The following is a 21,699-nucleotide window of genomic DNA, read 5'->3' as shown; positions in this document are numbered from 1 at the left end:
TAAAATAACTTTATTTAAAAAAATGAAAGCATACACAAAGCTAATGATACAAGTGAAGGAACCCTGGTTGCTCATCACCCAACTTCAACAACCATTAACTTTCAAATTTTCGTTTCTTCTATGACCACCCTACTTTTTTTCCTTAGCATAATTTAAAGCAAATATAAGACCTTATATTATTTTACTTGCAGACACTTCCATATGTTGCTCTACTTGTTAAGAATTCTTTTTATCTCTATTTCTTAAAAATTACTTAAAATACAGCCATGGTACCACTAACCAATGCAACAAATTTAATAGTAATTTAAAAATACTATGTAATACTCATTTCATCTTCATTTTTTTCTCACTTGTCTCACAAAAGTATTTTTGAAATTTGATTATTTGAATTAGAATTTTTACAAGTACTACCCACTAGATTTGGTTGATATGATTCATAGTTTCATTTAAAGTATAAAAATTATCACTCCTTTCCTTTTCATGCTATTTAGTTTTTACAGCAACCAGGTAATTTGCCTTATAGTATTTCCTTTATTCTGGATTTCACCACTCATAAATAATGGACCTAAATAACTATCATCAATGGCTGATAACACTGTTAGGTGAACAATTCATAGAGAACTTCATACTAGATATAACCTGTAGATATCATCTGAACCCAGTAGTTCGAAAACATCCCTGAAGGGGGGCAATGAGACATTTTATTCCTTATGCTAACTACATACCTGTAAAAAAAGTATTATTATTCTTGGGAGGCTCCTTAAAATGTTACTTTCCTTAAAATCAAACAAAAATTATGAGAGGATGATTTTCATTCACTTTATAGATTTAATAAAAATATATCTACAAGCTAGAATGTTATAGTCACTAAGGAATCCAACCGAGGCCAGAGCAATTCAGCAAAAGAAATACTAAGAGGGAAGTTTATAGCAATAAATGCTTATACCAAAAATCTAGAAAGATCTCAGATAAACAATGGTGTACCTCAAGAAATCAGAAAAACAAAAGCAAACCAAACCAAAATTAGTAGAAAGAAAGAAATAATAAAAATCAGAGCAGAAATAAACAAAATTGAGACAAGAAATACAGAAGATTGACAAAATGAAATTTTTTTAAAAAAGATAAAAAGAATCAACAAACCTTTGGCTAGACTGAGAAAAGAGAGAAGATCCAAATGTATGACATCACAAATAAAAAGACATAGCAATTGAGATCACAGAAATACAAGGAATCATTGGAGACTATTATAAATAACTATATGCTAACAACTGGAAAGCCTAGAAGAAATGGACAAAATTTTGGACACATATAACCTACCAAGACTGAACCATGAAGAAATATAAAACCTCAATAAATCAGTAACAAGTAATGTGTTCAAAGTTGTCATAAAACGTCTCCCTTCAAAGGAAAGCCTGGCACTGAATGGCTTTACTACTGAATCCTATCGAACATTTAATGAAGAACGGATACCAATTCTACTCAAAAATTTCAAGGATATGAAGAGGAGGGAGCATTTCTAATCTCCTTCTACAAGACTGACATTACCCTGATACCAAAATCAGACAAGTACAGAAAGAAAAAAGGAAAACTATAGGTCAATATCACTGATGAACATAGATTTTAAAATTCTCGACAAAAATACTAGCAAAATGAACTCAACAACATCTTAAAAATGTTATTCACCATCATCAGGAAGGACTCATCACAGGGAGGCAAGGATTGTTCAATATTTACCAATCAATAAATGTGATATATCACATTAACAGAACCAAAACAAAAAAATATATGATTATTGTAGCTGATGCAAGAAAAACATTCAATAAAATTCAACATCCCTGAATGATGAGAACACATGGTCACAGGGAGGGGAATGAGGAGAAGGAATTTAGAGGATGGGTCAGAAGGTGCAGCAAACCACCATGGCACATGTATACTTACGTAACAAACGTACTTTCTGTACATGTGTCCTAGAACTTAAAGTAAAATAATAAAATTTGACATCCTTTTGTGATAAAAAAAACCTCATCAGAATAGGTATAGAGGGAACATACTTCAATATAATAAAGGTCATATCTGAGAAACCCACAGCTAACATTGTACTGACTTGGAAAAAAATGGAAGGCTTTTTCTTTTATATCTGGAACAAGACAAGCATGCCTATTTGTCATTACTTCTGCTCAATATAGTACTGGAAGTCCTAGCCAGAGCAATTAGGCAAGAGAAATAAATGAAAGGCACCTAAATTGGAAAGGAAGAAACCAAATTAACCTTGATGGCAGATGACATGATCTTATAAAAACCCGAAGACACCACACAAAAACTGTTAGACCAGGTAAACAAATTCAGCAAAGTTTCAGGATACTAACATCAACACACAGAACTTTGTAGCCTTTCTATTTGCCAACAGAAATCTTCAAAGGAAACCAAGTAAGCAATCCCATTTAAAGAATATGAACTATCTAGGAATCTATTTTACCAAGGAAGTGAGATTTGTGTAAGGAAAACTATAAAACACTGATAAAAAGAAGTTGAGGAGAACACAAACAAATAGAAAGTATTTCATGTTCATGGCTTGAAAGAATTAACATTGTGAAAATGCTAATACTACCCAAAACAATCTATGGATTTCATGTAACCCTTATAGAAATACCAATGACGTTCTTCACAAAAATGGGAAAAATAATCCTTAAATTTATATGGAACCACAAAAGACCCCACATAACCAAAGAAATCTGGAGGAAAAAGAACAAAACTGGTGACACCATACTCTCTGACTTCCAAATTTACTACGAGTCTATAGTAACAAAACCAATGTGGTACTAGTATAAAAACAACATATAGACCAATGAAAAAGAACAGAGAACTCAGATATAAATTCACACATGTACAGCAAACTCATCTTCAACAAAGTATTGAGAACATATAATGGAAAAAAGGACAGTCTCTTCAATAAATGGTGCTGAGAAAACTAGATTATGCAGAAGAAGGGCACAAGATTCCTATCTCTTACCATACACAAAAAATCAAATCAAAATGGATTAAATCCTTACATCTAAGAGCTTAAAATATGAACCTACTAGAAAAAACCACTGGAGAAATTATCCAGGACATTGGTCTGGGCAAAGATTTTTTGTGTGTATAAGACCTCAAAAGCACAGGCAACCAAATTAAAAATGAACAAGTTGGATAACACCGAGACAAAAGCTTCTGCTGTTCTGCTGTCTTCACAGGAATAAAATAATCAATGAAGTGAAGAGACAACCCATATAATAGGAGAACATATTTTCAAACTACCCAGCTGACAAGGAATTAATATCCAGAATATAGAAGGAGCTCAAGCAACTTGACGGCAAAAAAAAAAAAAAGATTAAAAATGGGCAAAATAATACATTTCTCAAAAGAAGATAAACAAATAGCAAACAGATATATAAAAAATGTTCAACATCACTAATCATCAGGGAATTGCAAATCAAAAGTACAATGAGATATCATCTCACCCCAGTTAAAATGACTCTTATAAAAATAAAAGCCATAACAGATGCTGGCCAAAATGTGGAAAAAGGGGAACCCTTGTGCGCTGTTGATGGGAATGTAAGTTAGTACAGTCACTATGGAGAACCATAGGAAGGTTTCTCAAAAAAACCTAAAAATGGAACTACCATATGATCCGGCAACCCCAACATTGGATGTATATCTAAAAGAAAGGAAAGCAGTATATTAAAAAGACATTTGTCTCTCGTGTTAGTTGCAGCACTATTCACAATAGCTGTAATATGGAATCAACCTAAATGTCCATCAACACATTAATAGATGTAAAAATTTAATATCAATATCTCTCTATCTATCTACACCATATTTTTATGGCTGTACTATTCCACCATGGAATATCATTCAGCCATAAAAAAAGAAGAAAATCCTGTCTTTGCAGCAACATGGGTGGAACTGGAAGTCCTTATGAAATAAGCCAAGCACAGAAAGACAAATATCACATGTTCTTACAAAGAGGCTCTCAGGAAGATAAAGAGTAGGTTGGTGATTGCTAGAGATTGGAAAGAATAGGGAGGAAAAGGGAATGAAAAAAAATTGATTAATGTGTACAAATATATGGTTTGATAGAAGAAATAAGACCTAAAGTTAGATAGATCAGTAGAATGGCTATAGTTTACAATAATCTATTGTATATTTCAAAATAGCTAGAAGAGGAGAACTGGAGTGATTTAGCATAATAAAGAAGAGATAAACAAAGAAGAGATAAACATTTGAGGTGATGGATGTCCCAAGTACACTGATTTGATCTTTACAAATCCTATGAATATATTACTTTATCCCATGTGCCCTGAAATTCTGTATATCAATTATGCATCTATTTTACAAAATTTTAAAAGAATAAAATTTAAAGAACATATATGTTGACTAAATTAATGAACTAATGCCCAATTGGATACTGTTGTAGCCAGATTGTAACTGTAACCTCAGTTTTTTTCCTTCCAAACAATTGTTACATTCACTAAGAATAATTCTCCTAGAGAACAGCTCTGTTCATATTGATTCCTTAAGAAAAATAAATATAAAATCCAAATTTGGTCAAAATCTCTGGCCTAACATTTAAGTTATTCACAATTTTATCCAACTGTCTTAAGTTCTACTTACTCTCATTGGAACACTGTTATGACTGAACTACTCTCCCAAACCATGACTAATTTTCTTCACCCTGCCCCACTCTTTTTATTTTCCTGTACTTAGTACCCTCTGCTCCTAATCTTTACCTAGGGAAATTTTGCCTATATTCAAGACCTCATTTCTAGATGCATGTTTTAATGGCATTTGTCCGTGAAAATTGTCAGAGACAAATGATTATTTTTACCTCTGAAATTATACTTAATTTTAAAAATAACATTTAAAATGTTTTTATTATATTCTTTACTTTGTTGACTTCTCTGGATTCTAGTCTATGTGAGGTTAGGAATTTACCTGAGTCATTTTAGTATAAATTATTGGAATACTGGTTGAATGAACAAAAGATAATGAGGATAAAACATTTGTAGCTGGTTGGTCAGCAATATTATAATACAGTATTATTGGGAAGGTTTTCTACCAAGCGTCTTAAAATGCACTATGTCACATCCTCTTGGGGAATCTCTAAGAGTCTCTCCCCTTCCTTCCATTTATTTCTCACAGCTCTCTACCTAACTTCCTCTTTTTCCACAGCTTTTATTTTTCTCCCCAACACGCACTTCCAACTTGAACTTGTTTTATGCAAGCTCCCCTTGGGGCCAGGGAAGCCAATGACCCCTGTACTCTGCCTGAATTTTAAAAAGTTTAAAACTCAGTAAATCAGAAAACATCCTTTCCTTTCAAGCAGTAACAGTCTAGTCAGAAGTATTTTTTTTTTATTGTGGTAAAACACACACAACATGGGATCTACTCTCAACAAATGTTAAGCATATAGTGCAATATCGTTAACTACATATGCCATGCTGTATTGCACATCTCTCCTCGTTTCTGCCTCTCCCTAGCCCTGCCAACCACCATGATACTTTCTATTTCTACACACTTGATTACTTTCGATACCTCACGTAGGCGGACTCATGCAATGTTTGTCCACAGTGACTGGCTTATTTCACTTCGCATAATGTTCTCAAGGCTCATCCAGGTTGTAGCATACGACAAGATTATTTTTTAAGATTGAATAACATGCCATTGTATGAGTATAGCATACTTTCTTTATCTATTCATCTGTTGATGGACATTTAGGTTGTTGCCCCCTCTTGGCTGTCATAAGTAATGCTGCAATGAACATGGGTGTGCAAATATCCCTTTGAGATCCTGTTTTCAATCGCATTTTTTAAATCACCTTAATGGATCAAGAGGGGATGTTTCTTGTGAGAAAATAATGACTCTAGATAGGAGAGTTTAAAAGAATACTGTGTCCTGTCAACCCTGACCACTGAAAAATAGAACACTTGTTAATAATTGACTGCTTTTCTCTTTTCAGTCCTTAGACCTATTAACAACTCAGTACATGATTTTGCAGCATTGATAAATCAGGTAAGTAACATTTCTAACAAGACCTTGAAGGACACTCTAGATTAGCAATTGAAATATGTAGGTCAGGTATACATTTGCTTGTTGATGAGAAAATTTTATATTTAACACATCTGTATTAATAAATGAAAATTTTAGTAAAATTCACAGCATATCAGGGAAAAAAATCAGAAAGCCAGAAATAATTTGAATTTTTTTAGTTATTTAAGAAGAGCATATCTACATACTTGAGGGTCAAACTAAAAATGGCTTTGCCAAAATGCTAAAAAAAAATTTTAGAATTTATCTGATAAATTAATCATTTAACAAACATTTCTTGTAAAGCTTCTGCTTAAAAAATATTGTAAAAGCCATTTGATGAGTAATTCTCTGACTCATATACAAATAACTGTAATAAAATTCTTTGTGAAGTAAACAGCGTGGGTAAGAAATAATATGTTATAGAAATTCAAAAAATAAAGTGAATGCCAATGGAGTGAATAGGCTATAAACTTTTAAGGTTCCGAGCCTAGTTGAATGAAAGAATTAAAATGTAATTCTTTGATAAGGTACTTTAATCTGTATCCTGACTTGCAGAGAAAGAGGAGGTACTATTGCAGGTAGAGTAAGTAGTATACTTTAATCAACATTAGAAAAAAACTATAATTTATAGTATAAAAACAATTAATTCAGATTAAGTACAAATTATATATGATTAGGATGGGAAGGTAGATTTAAGTCACTTTGTAGGAGTCCTTTACCCATTACTCACTAGGATATGTGGGGGGGGTAGGGAGGTTTTTGAGCAGTAGAATAACAGGACAAAAGATTGTTTTTAAAAATTGGTCTTAAAGAAATATATAAGCTAGGCTGTAATCCCAGTAATTTGGGACACCAAGGAGGGTGGATCATTTGAGGTCAGGAGTTCGAGACCAGCCTGACCAACATAGCAAAGTCCTGTCTCTACTAAAAATACAATAAATTAGCCAGGTATAGTGGTGCACATCTTATAATCTCAGCTACAGCTATTCAGAGGGCTGAGGCAGGAACATCGCTTGAATATGGGAGGTGGAAGTTGCAGCCTAGAGATTGTGTCATAGCACTCCAGCCTGGGCAACAGAGCAAGATTCCATGAAAGAAAGGAAGAAAGAAAGAAAGAGAGAAAGAGAGAAAGAGAGAAGGGAGGGAGGGAGGAAGGGAGGGAAGAAGGAAGGAAGGAAAAGAAAGGGAGGATAGACTGAAGGTAATATGAACTCACTAGATAATTACACAGTTTGTAAAAGAGATAATAAGAGCCTAAACTAAAGTGGTGTCAATGTGACAAGAAATGAGGATATATATGAAAGTATCTAATAGAGGTAGAATTGTTAAGACTTAGTAACCAATAGGAAATTGTAATGGAGACAAGAAGAAAAAAATATTAAGAGACTTTAATTTTTCACATCTGATTTTAGGTAGAGAATTTTCCCATTATCAGAAACATTAAAATCAGAAAGGGAGGGAAGATTGAAGAGGAAAGAAACCAGATTTATAATACCAACAGCACAGAAGTACACAGCATAGTTAGAAAAACAAATAGAATGCTAGGAAAGTGTTAATGGTTCAGATCTGAAAATCATTTTTAAAGAATCAATAGTCATATGGTCCACCATATTATCCAGCAATCCCACTGCTGGGTATATATGCAAGAGAAAGGAAATGAGTATATTGAAAAGATATTTTCACTCTCATGTTTACTGCAGTACTATTCACAGTAGCCAAGATATGAATTCAGCCTGTGTCTATCAACAGATGAATGGATAAAGAAAATGTGGTACATACACACAACGGAATGTTATTCAGCTGCGAAAAATGAAATCCTGTTATTTGTAACAACGTGGATGAAACTGGAGGACCTTATGTTAAATGAAATAAGTCAGGGACAGAAAAACAAATGTAGTATATTCTCACTCATATAGAGAAGCCAAAAAAATTAATTTCATAGAGCTAGTGAATAAAATGCTTGTTGCCAGAGTCTAGGAAAAGCCATAAGGTGGGGGAGTGGATAAAGAGGGTTTGGTTAATAATGCAATACAGTTAGAAGGAATGAGATCTAGTTTTCAGCACCACAATAGAGCAACTAGAGTTAACAATAACTTATTGTATATTTTAAAATAAGTAAAAGAGTAGATTTGGAATGTTCCCAACATAAAGTGATGATGAATGTTTGAGTGGTAGATATCTCAGCTACCCATTTTTGATCATTACACATTGTATACTTGTATCAAAATATCACATTACCTTATAAATACGTATAGCAATTATGTACCCATAAAAATTTTTTTTAAAGAAGTAATAGTCAATTCTTTAGAAGTTAATGAAAGACTAAAGGAAAGGGAAGACTCTGGTGAAAGGGGAACAAATAAGTGCTTGAGAATGTTTTTGTTTAGGGAGAAAATGGAGCCGGTTCTATAAAGAAGAGGAGGAGTTAGAGATGACAGAAGCCTCAGATGGTTTGTGTCACAAAAAAAAAAAAAAAAATGGGAGAAATAAGGACAGAATTTTCATTGTAAGTATCAAAAGAATGATTGTGGTGGTGAATAGAGAGAGTGGGAAAATTGTCACTGAAATAAATGGGAACATAAGTTATGTAATAGCGTTATGAAAGTTCTCAAAGGTAGTGTTTTAGGACAGGCTAGACATAGCGCAGTGTCAGTAAATTTGAGGAAGTAGAGAAGGAGGGACTACAGATGTTGAAAAGAAAAAATGTAAAATGGCTATATCAGGACAGAGAAAAAAACATAGGAAATTTATTATAAAAAGGGAGTGGAGGCAATATCCTTGAGAGCAGTTACTCTGATACAAGATAAAATTAGATGGAGAGAAACTGAGTGAGTTCATTGTGCAGGTCCTTGACCTTCACAGTAAGGAGGAAGTTACATGGTATGCAGTGATGTTGGGAGGCTAAGACAATTGAAGAGGTCTGTGTAGCCATGCTGAAGGTGGGTGTAAGAGCTCAGGTGAGTTGAGTGAAAGAATGTCTGGGCACAGGGGAAGTTAAGTGACAAGAGAGTGGATGGACCCCAAATAGATATAATCTTGCAATGGTGTTTGATATACCTGACTGGCAAAGAGATGGATTCCATCAAGTTTAAACAAATTTTGCAGAAGATACTATAACTACATTGAGGAACATGCTAAGATATTAAACAGCTCAGTAGTTTGCCATGAAAATACCCTTTGCTTTTGTTCTTTGCTGTACATATTTCCTTTGGAGAGTTTGTTATAAACCAATATCTTGCTTAAGAATGAGAAAAATTAGGAACATCACAATTACTCTAAGAAGTTGTTATTGAAAACGAACCTGTGCAACTTTGCTCAATCAATATTTTTCAGATTTTTTTGACAGCAAAATTAGAAATATGTTCATGTGTTATGACACTTGAGTGCTTACATATGATTTCAAACCTAAGGGATTTTATTTTTCTTTAAGAGTATTTGTATCTTGGGTTCATGAAGGTAATCCATATTCAATATAGATAACATTTTGAAAATTTGCTTAAATATCATTATAATTATTTATTATACTTTATGTTCTGGGATACATGTGCAGAAGGTGAAGGTTTGTTCTATAAGCATACACATGCCATGGTGGTTTGCTGCACCCATCAACCCGTCATTTACATTAGTTATTTCTGCTAATGCTATCCCTCCCCTAACCCCCCACCCCCCCAACAGGCCCCAGTGTGTGATGTTCCCTTCCCTGTGTCCATGTGTTCTTATTGTTCAGCTCTCACTTATAAGAGAACATGTGGTGTGTGGTTTTCTGTTCCTGTGTTGGTTTGCTGAGAATAATGATTTCCAGCTTTCCTGCAAAGGACATGAACTCATCCTTTTTATGAGTGCATAGTATTCCATGGTATATATGTGCCGCATCTTTATCCAGTCTATCGTTGAGGGCCTTTTGGTTGGTTTCAAGTCTTTGCTATTGTGAACAGTGCTGCAATAAACATACATGTGCATGTGTCATTATACAGAACGATGTATAATAATTTGGGTATATACCCAGTAATGGGATTGCTGGGTCAAATGGCATTTCTGGCACTAGATCCTTGAGGAATCACTACACTGTCTTCCACAATGGTTGAATTAATTTACACTTCTACCAACAGTGTGAAAGTATTCCTATTTCTCCACATCCTCTCCAGCATCTGTTGTTTCCTGACTTTTTAATGATAGCCATTCTAATTGGTGATTATTAAATCATCTCATTAGAATGAATAGATTATTTATTGTAATGAGATGGTGTAATTATTCATTCTAATGAGAAGGTGTCTCGTGGTTTTGATTTACATTTCTCTAATGACTAATGATGATGAGCTTCTTTTTACATGTTTGTTGGCTGCATACATGTCTTCTTTTGAGAAGGCACACAGAAGTGTCTGTTCATATCCTTTGAGAAGTGTCTGTTCAAATCCTTTGCCCACTTTTTGATGAGGTTGTTTGTTTTTTCTTGTAAATTTGTTTAAGTTCTTTGCAGATTCTAGATATTAGCCAAAGGTCAAATGGATAGATTGCAAAAACTTTGTCCCATTCTGTAGGTTGCCTGTTTACTCTGATGATAGTTTCTTTTGATGTGCAGAAACTCTTTAGTTTAATTAGATCCCATTTGTCAATTTTGGCTTTTGTTTCCATTGCTTTTGGTGTTTTAGTCATGAAGTCTTTGCCCATGCCTATGTATTGAATGCTTCTGCCTAGGTTTTCTTCTAGGGTTTTTATGGTTTTACGTCTTATGTTTAAGTATTTAATCCACCTGGAATTAATTTTTGTATAAGATGTAAGGAAGAGGTGCAGTTTCAGTTTTCTGCATATGGGTAGCCAGTTTTCTCAACACCATTTATTAAATAGGGAATCCTTTCTCCATTGCTTGCTTTTGTCAGATTTGTCAAAGATCATATGATTGTAGATGTATGGTATTATTTCTGAGGCCTCTGTTCTGTTCCATTGCTCTATATATCTGTTTTGGTACCAGTACCATGCTGTTTTGGTTACTGTAGCCTTGTAGTATAGTTTGAACTCAGGCAGTGTGATACCTCCAGCTTTGTTCTTATGCTTAGAATTGTCTTGGCTATGTGGCCTCTTTTTTGGTTCCATATGAAGTTTAAAGTAGTTTTCTGATTATGTGAAGAATGTCAATGGTAGCTTGATGGGGATAGCACTGAATATATATTACTTTGAGCAGTGTAGTCATTTTCATGATATTGATTCTTCCTATCCATAAGCATGGAATGTTTTTCCATTCTTTGGTGTTCTCTCTTATTTCCTTGAGCAGTGGTTTGTAATGATCCTTGAAAAGGTCCTTCACATCCCTTGTAAGTTGTATCTCTAGTTATTTTGTTCTTTTTGTAGCAATTGCTAATGGGAGTTCAGTCATGATTTGGCTCTCTATTTTCTACTATTGGTATATAGGACTGCTTAGCTATTGCTTTTTTTTAAAATTTATTTGTATGTATTTTATTATTTTTATAGCTGTCATACACAGGATTGTTTTCTTGGTTTCTTTTATTGTTTCTTTTTTTTTTTAATTTTTATTGGATTTTAGGTTTTGGGGTACATGAGCAGAGCATGCAAGACAGTTGCGTAGGTACACACATGGCAGTGTGCTTTGCTTTTCTTCTCCCCTTCACCCACATTTGGCATTTCTCCCCAGGCTATCCCTCCCCACCTCCCCCTCCCACTGGCCCTCCCCTTTTCCCCCCAGTAGACCCCAGTGTTTAGTACTCCCCTTTCTGTGTCCATGTGTTCTCATTTTTCATCACCCACCTATGAGTGAGAATATGCGGTGTTTCATTTTCTGTTCTTGTGTCAGTTTGCTGAGGATGATGTTCTCCAGATTCATCCATGTCCCTACAAACGACACAAACTCATCATTTCTGATTGCTACATAATATTGCATGGTGTATATGTGCCACATTTTTCCAATCCAGTCTATTATCAATGGGCATTTGGGTTGATTCCAGGTCTTTGCTATTGTAAACAGTGCTGCAATGAACATCCGTGTACATGTGTCCTTATAGTAGAATGATTTACAGACTTTTGGATATATACCCAGTAATGGGATTGCTGGGTCAAAGGGAATTTCTATTTCTAAGGCCTTGAGGAATCGCCACACTGTCTTCCACAATGGTTGAACTAATTTACACTCCCACCAACAGTGTAAAAGTGTTCCTTTTTCTCCACATCCTCTCCAGCATCTGTTGTCTCCAGATTTTTTAATGATCACCATTCTAACTGGCGTGAGATGGTATCTCAATGTGGTTTTGATTTGCATCTCTCTGATGACAAGTGACGATGAGCATTTTTTCATATGATTGTTGGCCTCATATATGTCTTCTTTCGTAAAGTGTCTGTTCATATCCTTTGCCCAGTTTTGAATGGGCTTGTTTGTTTTTTTCCTGTAAATCTGTTTGAGTTCTTTGTAAATTCTGGATATCAGCCCTTTGTCAGATGGGTAGACTGCGAAAATTTTTTCCCATTCTGTTGGTTGCCAATCCACTCTAGTGACTGTTTCTTTTGCCATGCAGAAGCTGTGGAGTTTCATTAGGTCCCATTTGTCTATTTTGGCTTTTGTTGCCAATGCTTTTGGTGTTTTGTTCATGAAGTCCTTGCCTACTCCTATGTCCTGGATAGTTTTGCCTAGATTTCCTTCTAGGGTTTTTATGGTGCCAGGTCTTATGTTTAAGTCTTTAATCCATCTGGAGTTAATTTTAGTGTAAGGTGTCAGGAAGGGATCCAGTTTCTGCTTTCTGCACATGGCTAGCCAGTTTTCCCAACACCATTTGTTAAACATGGAATCCTTTCCCCATTGCTTGTTTTTGCCAGGTTTATCAAAGATTGTATAGTTGTATGTATGTTGTGTTGCCTCCGGTGCCTCTGTTCTGTTCCATTGGTCTATATCTCTGTTTTGGTACCAGTACCATGCTGTTTTGATTACTGTAGCCTTGTAGTATAGTTTGAAATCCGGTAGTGTGATGCCCCCCGCTATGTTCTTTTTGCTTAGAATTGACTTGGCTATGCGGGCTCTCTTTTGGTTTTATATGAAGTTCATGGTGGTTTTTTCCAGTTCTGTGAAGAATGTCAATGGTAGCTTGATGGGGAGAGCGTTGATTCTGTAAATTACTTTGGGCAGTATAGCCATTTTCACGATATTAATTCTTCCTAACCATGAACATGGAATGTTTCTCCATCTGTTTGTGTCCTCTCTGATTTCGTTGAGCAGCGGTTTATAGTTCTCCTTGAAGAGGTCTCTTATGTTCCTTGTGAGTTGTATTCCAAGGTATTTTATTCTTTTTGTAGCAATTGCGAATGGCAGTTCGCTCTTCTTTTGGCTTTCTTTAAGTCTGTTATTGGTGTAGACGAATGCTTGTGATTTTTGCACATTGATTTTATATCCTGAGACTTTGCTGAAGTTGCTTATCAGTTTCAGGAGTTTTTGGGCTGAGGCAATGGGGTCTTCTAGGTATACTATCATGTCGTCTGCAAATAGAGACAATTTGGCTTCCACCTTTCCTATTTGAATACCCTTTATTTCTTTTTCTTGCCTGATTGCTCTGGCTAGAACTTCCAGTACTATATTGAATAGGAGTGGTGAGAGAGGGCATCCTTGTCTAGTGCCAGATTAGCTATTGCTTTTTATAAGTGTTTCTGGAAGACCCAAAAATGCTGCCTTAAAATAGAAAGGATTGTTGAGCTGAAGAAAAGAAACGGCAGTTGCAAGAAAGTTATCTGCTTTCCCTCTATTTGCCTTAAAACAGGTTATCAGTTTATAAAGACAAATGTATCTTAGTCCCACTTTTACCAGGGAGAAAAATGGTTAACCAATGAGGATGACTTAGGACCTTTACTGGCCTGGAGATGGTACCAGAGGAGTTTATATTAACACGTTTCACTAACCTTTATCTGTCATTATTTGACTTCCCCCATGATGCTGTCCTACAGAGGTTCAAAGTTCTGTTCCTCTGTATTGTCACTTATCTAAAAATTTACCATTCTTTATGGAGGATGCTGTATAAGCTGGATTTCCAAGCTGCCTCTTTCAGAAATATTCATTCCCTGGGTGTCTCCCATGTATGTATAAAATACGCATATTCATAAAATTTTTTTATTATTCATATTATTCTGTTTTTTGTTAGAGAAGCTGTTCCAGCTAAGAATATATGGGTTATTCTTCCTTTACACTCTTATTCTTCCATATTTGCATATCTCAGAATCTTAGTTCATTGTTGTGGAGTTGATTCTTTTCTTTCATGTATGTCTTCCAAGTTTATTACCAAACAGTAACAAAGCGTTTCTTTCAACTGATACTTCTGTCTTTAAGAAATCTAAGAGAAAAGGTAAAGTTAGGTAAAGGAAGCTTTGCTGTCATAATAAGCGTGGCAGCATGATGGGGAACTCAGGGTTTCTTCCTAAGTAAAAGTATGGATGAGCTCGTAAAATCCCAAAGATAAAGCTGCAAAACATGCAGCTGCAAAACACTGAGAGGGCAGTCTAATTGCCAAAAATAAAGCAGGTGAGTGTTTTTATACTAACCAAAAATGGTACTTCCCAAACTTTTCCATACCTAGGAAGATCTGGGGAGTTTTTACATATCCCAATGCCCAGTCTCATCCAATACTAATTAAATCAGAACATCTGGGGTAGAAGGCAGGTATTAGCATCTTTTTAAAGTATACTAGGTGATTCCAAAGTGCAGCAAAATTTGGGAACTGCTATTCTGCAATAAGATTCTTAAAAAATACAGACTAAATCCTATTATTTTGACTAAACTCCATATATTAATATATTGTACTTAAGCTAGCTCTTTAATTTTCCTTATCTAGACTAAGGAAAACTTTTGAGGCTGAAGACTTATGATCAGGCTCATTGCAGTGAGGTGGCTTCAAGGAATCCTGACCATTGCTTTTGCTTTCCCTTCCTTATTTGCATAGCCTTAAGCTACTTCTTTGAACCGATTGTCCTAAATAAGAATGTTTTTGCATGATTCTATCCCTGCTCAAATTGTCTGATTTGGTTCTGCCTCTTGTGATCCTTGCAAAGTGACTTAAAGTCCAGGGACAGGCTTGCTGAGTGACTTCCTCCACTTGGTGTCATTCAATTAGGTAAAAATTACCAACAGCAACTACTTCTATCCTTTGCAATTTCCTCACAGTAACTACCTCGTAGTGCTTCATTTACATGAAATTATTTTGTTTACTACCTTCTGACACAGGTCCCTAAGTCTTTATGCACACTTCAAGTGTCCTAAATAGACAAAACAACTGTTCCCTTGAGGTGGCATTAGATAACATAATGGTAAGCTCTTCAAGAGTGTTTCTTGTTAAAAAAAAGTCTCTGCTCATTTGCACTTTCAAATTTTTTTGGATTTCAAAGCATCATGCATTTATATATATATATATCGATTTCTAAGTACTATGAAGTATTTCTGTGATGTTTTCTGTCTCAGTTATATGCCAATTTTAAAACAAAATATTAACTCAAAATTTGATAATTTGATATTATCCAAATGTTTATTTATGCTTACCTGTATGTTAAAAATGTTCAGTAGTTTTAAATATACATAAAACTATTTAATAGCAACATTCTAGACATATTCCCATCTTAGTTATAATTAGTTCATCAAAAAGGTTGTATTAGAATGATTTTTTTAGACTATCATTCAGATACCTGATTATTTAAAGGAAGGATGTACAACAATATCCAGAGACATATAGTGAAGAAGGTATGAAGTAGACAGAAGAAGAAAGAGAGCCATACTCAAAAATGCTGGCCTGGAAAAGCAAAGAACAACTAACAAAAGAAGAGAATTATTCAGTTTTCAGAACTTGAAAAAGGAATGCACAAAATCCTCTGAATTTTGTAGTAGTGACATTAAAAGAGAAGTGGCATAAAATCATAATAATCTCATTAGATATTAAAAGTAAGCATGCCAACTCACTACAAGGGGCCAACATTTTTGCTGATTCTGATGTCTAAGAGATATGCTGAGCCTGATGTCTAAGAGAGATGTCATCATATGAAGTATGTTTGATCATATTGTTACACATGTAGGAAAATCATTCCTACAGCCATATTCATATAGCCATTCCTTATAATGACCATTAATGAAGATCAATAATAAAGGATTAAATCACAATTGTTCCATGACAGTTAGAATGCATTGTAAAGCAACCTGTTAACCTGTCTAGTATTTTTACAGTATGTTGGGATAAAACTCAAGACTCCATCTAAAGAGAAACATTTCAACATTACTCATAGGCTATTCTTTTATACTAGATGGTTTCAGACTGTTTCTCTCATCTTTTTTTCAATGTAGAGATTTTGTTGGTTTGTTTTCTTTTGCTGTGAATAGTCATAACCAGATTTGTAGCTATTAGAGAATTCACACACATAAATGAATCTCGTATATAGTAGAGTAGCCATATTTATTCACCAAGAAAAGATGGATATAATATGTAACAATAAAAATAACAGTTGGGTTAATACATACTTCTTTATTTTTTCAGTTAGCAAATAATGCAATAAGCAACTAAAGAAGGAAGAGAATTATTCAATTTTCAGAATTTGAAAAATACACTTAGTCAAATGTGGTTTTGTATGGACGCATGTGTTAAAATCTTCACCTTCCTGGGCTGACTCACCATAACTTGTTTATTGTTTAGAGTCTATAATTGAGGGTAATCATGGTATTTATCACTCAGACTGACACTTTTTGGACTAAAACGGGGCTTCTATTAATTGAGTCCAGGAAAAGAGATATAACTTGGAACTGTCCTGGAAAAAATGAATGCAGATTATGGACACAAAATATTAATTTGCTTTCAATTGATCAGCTATTTAAAGAAAGCTTTTTGGTGTCTACAGCTTCTTTCTGAAGTGTTTAATTTGCAGACGGCTTAATTAGAGCTCTGTTACAACATTTGGGGCCAAAAGGAATGTTCACACTCTCAGCTTTATATGCCAGGATGCCCTTTCCTTGATTATTTTCATCCTTCAGTTCACAGTGGAATTATCATCTTCTTACATAAGTCTCTTCTTCTTAGTCTAAAGTAATTCTACAATTTGAGCTCCAAAATAAATAAGGAGAGCACTCCTCTTCTCAAGAATGTAAACAAATAAATGTAGAAGGAGTGGCATAGTTAGAAGAGTACCATTCTAAAATTATCATAGTAATAATTAATTTAGGTAATAATCATCAATGGAGGCCAAACTCATTCTATGAGAGCTGATTAGTAGCAAAATATTTACATAGTCTCACAGATTCTTTGCACAGAATACTTAGTGATTACACGCAGAAAAAATTACTGCAGTTAAACAAAATCTGGGCAATATCCCTTTAAACAAGTGATCAAAATTAATATCAAAAATGGGGGAAAACTATTATTAGGTGATTTGTGATTTGATGCACTGAGGACACAATATTACTTATGTAATATTTACTTTAAAATATGTAATTCAATCTAATCACTACTAAACAAACCCAGATTGAAGAAAATCTGTTCAAAAATATCAGTGTCACAAAAGACAAAGAAAGTCTAAGGAATTGTTCAAGATTTAAGGATACTAATGATACAATACAACTAAATTCAATGCATCACCCTAAAGAAAAGTTCTATAAAGGACATTATGAAAACAGTTAGCATATGAACTCTGTCAGACTTTATTATATCAAAGGTAAAATTCCTGAATTTTGAAATTACAGTATGATTAAGAGAATATATTTTTTTCTTAGGGGATACATGCTGAAGCATTTAATGATGAAAGATTATGATCTCTTACTTTCAATGGTTTGAAACCTACTCCCAATGTTTCATAAACACTAACAAAAACAATACATTAGTCTCCTCAGGCAGCCTTAACAAAATACCATAGGCTAGGTGACTTAAGAAATAGAAATTTAGATCTGGAGGCTGGAAATCTGAGGGAAGGATGCTAGCATGGTCAGGATCCAGTGAAGCCTTCCTTCATGGAGTGCAGAGAGCTGCGTTCTCACTATGTCCTCATATGATAGAGGTGGAACTTTGGTGTTTCTTTCTCTTTTTATAAAGATACTAATCTCATCATAAGGGCCTCACCTGCATGACTTGGTGTGTTTTGTTTTTTTTTGTTTGTTTGTTTTTAAGAAGGCAATTTAATCATAAAAGCCAACCCAGTGTTTGGAAGACTAGCAGATCTATTATGCAAAAACAGCCTCTAGTCTAAACTTTGAATGAATTTTTCAACTTCAGTTGTTTTGAGGAGTTGGTGCTATGTTTAACTCTAACTGTCAATGATTACTTTGCTGTGGTTGGATGAATAAAACACTGGGAACCATGCCATTCTATAGGGTTGCGTGTAAAGAATAAATGCTTGTGGGAAACCCAAATAGCTAAAGTGGGATGTCAGAGGAAAAGAAGACAAATGTACTTTGAATATTATACTGAAGTACAGCAATGGACTTCTGGAAATTACCTTCAAGAAGCCTCATGTCTAAATATCATCACACTGGGGGTTATGGGGAGGGGCATAATTAAGTTAGTATCAAATAACTGTCATACATGTGCTAACCCAATACAAAGAAACTAAGAACCTTGAAAAAAGGTTAGATGAAATGCTAACTAGAATAAACAGCTTAGAGAAGAACATAAACGACCTGATGGAGTGGAAAAACATAGCACAAGAACTTCGCGAAGCTTACACAAGTTTCAATAGCCAAATCAACCAAGCAGAAGAAACGATATCAGAAATTGAAGATCAACTCAATGAAATAAAATGAGAAGGCAAGATTAGAGAAAAAAGAGTGAAAAGAAATGAAGAAGGCCTACAAGAAATATGGGACTATGTGAAAAGACCTAATCTACATTTGATAGGTGTACCTGAATGTGATGGAAAAAATGAATCCAAGCTGGAAAACATTCTTCAGGATATTATCCAGGAGAACATCCCCACATAGCAAGGCAGGCCAACATTCAAGTCCATGAAATACAGAGAACATCACAAAGATATTCCTCAAGAAGAGCAACCCCAAGGCACATAATCATCAGATTCACCAGGGTTGAAATGAAGGGAAAAATGCTAAGGGCAGCCAGAGAGAAAGGTTGGGTTACCCACAAAGGGAAGCCCATCAGACTCACAGCAGAACTCTCAGCAGAAACCCTCCAAGCCAGAAGAGAGTGGGGGCAATATTCAACATCCTTAAAGAAAACAAGTTTTAACCTAAAATTTCTTATCCAGCCAAACTAAGCTTCATAAGCAAAGGAGAAATATAATTCTTTAGGAACAAACAATTGCTGAGAGATTTCATCGCCACCAGGCCTGCCTTTCAAGAGCTCCTGAAAAAAGCACTAAACAAGTAATGGAATGACCAGGACCAGCCACTCCAAAAATGTACCAAATGATAAAAACCATCAAAACTATGAAGAAAATGCATCCACTAATGGGCAAAACATCCAGCTATCATCAAAATAACAGGATCAAATTCACACATAACAATATTAACTGTAAATGTAAATGGGCTAAATGCCCCAATCAAAAGACACAGACTGACAAATTGGATAAAAAGTCAAGACCCATCAGTATGCTGTATCCAGGAAACCCATCTCACATGCAAGGACACACATAGGCTAAAAATAAAGGGATGGAGGAAGATTTATCAAGCAAACAGAGAGCAAAAAAAAAGCAGGAGTTACAATCCTAGTCTCTGATAAAATGGACTTTAAACCAACAGAGATAAAAAGAGACAAAGAAGGGCATTAGATAATGGTAAAAGGATCAATGCAACATAGTATTTTTCATATATGTTTAAATATATTTAAAAATATATGTATATATATGTATATTATATATATGCCCAAATGGAGAAATAATAGGAGAAAAGAGTGGGGAGAACTGGAAAGGAGAGGGAAGAGGAGAGAGGATAGGAGAGAGGAGGGGAGAGGAGATGAAAGGATTCAGTAGGAGTTCTCTTTCTACTGAGAAAATGAGTAGAAGCAAGAGCAATATGACTGATATCATTTGGCTGTCTCCCCACCCAAATCTCATCTTGAATTATAGCTCCCATAATCCCCACATTTCATGGGAGGAACCCAGTGCAAGATAATTAAATTATGAAGGCAAGTTTTTCCCATTTTGTTCTCGTGATAGTGAATAAGTCTCATGAGATATGATGGTTTTATAAGGGGTAATCCCCCTGCATGTGCTCTTTTGCCTGCCACCATGTAAAATGTGCCTTTGCTCCTCCTTCACCTTCTGCATGATTGTGAGGCCTCCCCAGCCATATGAACTGTGAGTCCATTAAACCTCTTTATCTTCATAAACTACTCAGTCTCAAGTCTTTCTTCATAGCAGTATGAAAATGAACAGTAAATTGGTACCACAGAGAGTAAGGGGCTGCTGTAAAGACACCCAAAAATGTGGCAGTGACATTGGAACTGGTTAACAAGTAGAGATTAAAACAATTTGGGGGGCTCAGAAGAAGATAAGAAAATGTAGAAAAATTTGGAACTTCCTAGAGACTTGTTGAATGGTGTTGACCCAAATGCTGATAGTGATATGAACAATAAAATCTAGGCTGAGGTGGTCTCCATGTAAGATGTTGCTACCATTTAAGACATGCCTTTGCTCCTCCTTCACCTTCTGCCATGATTATGAGTCCTCCCCAGCCATATGGAAGTATAAACCCATTAAGGCTCTTTTTCTTTATAAATTACCCAGTCTCAGGTATTTATTCATAACAGTAAGAAAACAGATTAATACAGTGACAAAGTATTAGGTGAATGGTATGTGAGTATTTATTGTAATGTTCTTGCAGCTTTCTGGAATGGCTAATTTTGTAAATAAAAAGTTTGATAAAACATTGACTAGGTGACTTTTGTCTCTCAAAGTGCTTTGTTCTTTTCCTGGAACATGTACTACAATTTACAACATATTTATTTACTTGCTTATTTTTCCATGTAATGCCCAACTCCTTTACCAGACCTAACACAGAGTTGAGATTTGATCTATTTGGCTTATTGTTCTAGCCATGTCATTTTACAGGCATGTTAGTGCTCACTCACTATTTGTTGAATGAGGGAATGGGTGGTTTCTGAACTTCCCAAGTAAAAAAACTGAAGGTAAATGCAGATTCGTATGTACACTTAGCGTTATGAACCTTGCAGAAAACAGCTGTGGATAACCTCTGCCTTCTAATTGAAGATATTCTGTACCTGCAAGTATCTGGCAATGTACTTGCATTACCACAATTTGCTTTTGAACACTTAGAGTCCAGCAGCAAATGCATTTACCTTCTGTAAATGGAACACCGGTGGTGAACACTTCTCTCTTTAGAGAAGTGACTTGTATGAAGTGTCTCCTTGTTCATCACAAGTATTCCATTTACAGTAGATGTCTTTCTCTTCTTCTCTGACTATCCAGAAAGTACTCATGCATTAAGCACCAGCGGAAGAGCCCTTCAGCACTTTCTTGAAGTCTTTCTTACCATTTGGTACAGTGATTTCTTTTGTAATTGCTGAATTATTTATTTGGGTTTTATTTGTGTACAAATTTATATTCCTATAAATGGTCTTTGTATTATTATAAATTATCTTATAAATAATAAATTATTTTGTGTTATACAGAATACATTATATTGTACTGTAATTTATCTTATATAAGTTACAA

The 21,699-nt window shown here is 34.9% G+C and overlaps 1 protein-coding gene across 5 annotated transcripts in view; it reads left to right on the top strand.

Annotated features, from left to right (window-relative positions):
• The window catches only part of LOC144578460 (uncharacterized), a 389,210-nt gene that overhangs the window by 257,890 nt on the left and 109,621 nt on the right, over positions 1-21,699 (top strand). For 3 of the 5 annotated variants that reach the window (XR_013524291.1, XR_013524294.1, XR_013524296.1), the window contains one exon: positions 5,996-6,048. The exons of the other annotated variants lie outside the window; for them this stretch is intronic. The gene's annotated coding sequence lies outside the window, so the exon portion shown is untranslated. The remainder of the gene's footprint in view (positions 1-5,995; positions 6,049-21,699) is intronic. 5 annotated transcript variants of the gene reach the window in all.

Source organism: Callithrix jacchus, chromosome 11, assembly GCF_049354715.1.
Source record: "Callithrix jacchus isolate 240 chromosome 11, calJac240_pri, whole genome shotgun sequence".
Taxonomy (NCBI): domain Eukaryota; kingdom Metazoa; phylum Chordata; class Mammalia; order Primates; family Cebidae; genus Callithrix; species Callithrix jacchus.
This window is presented reverse-complemented; position numbering and strand designations above follow the sequence as displayed.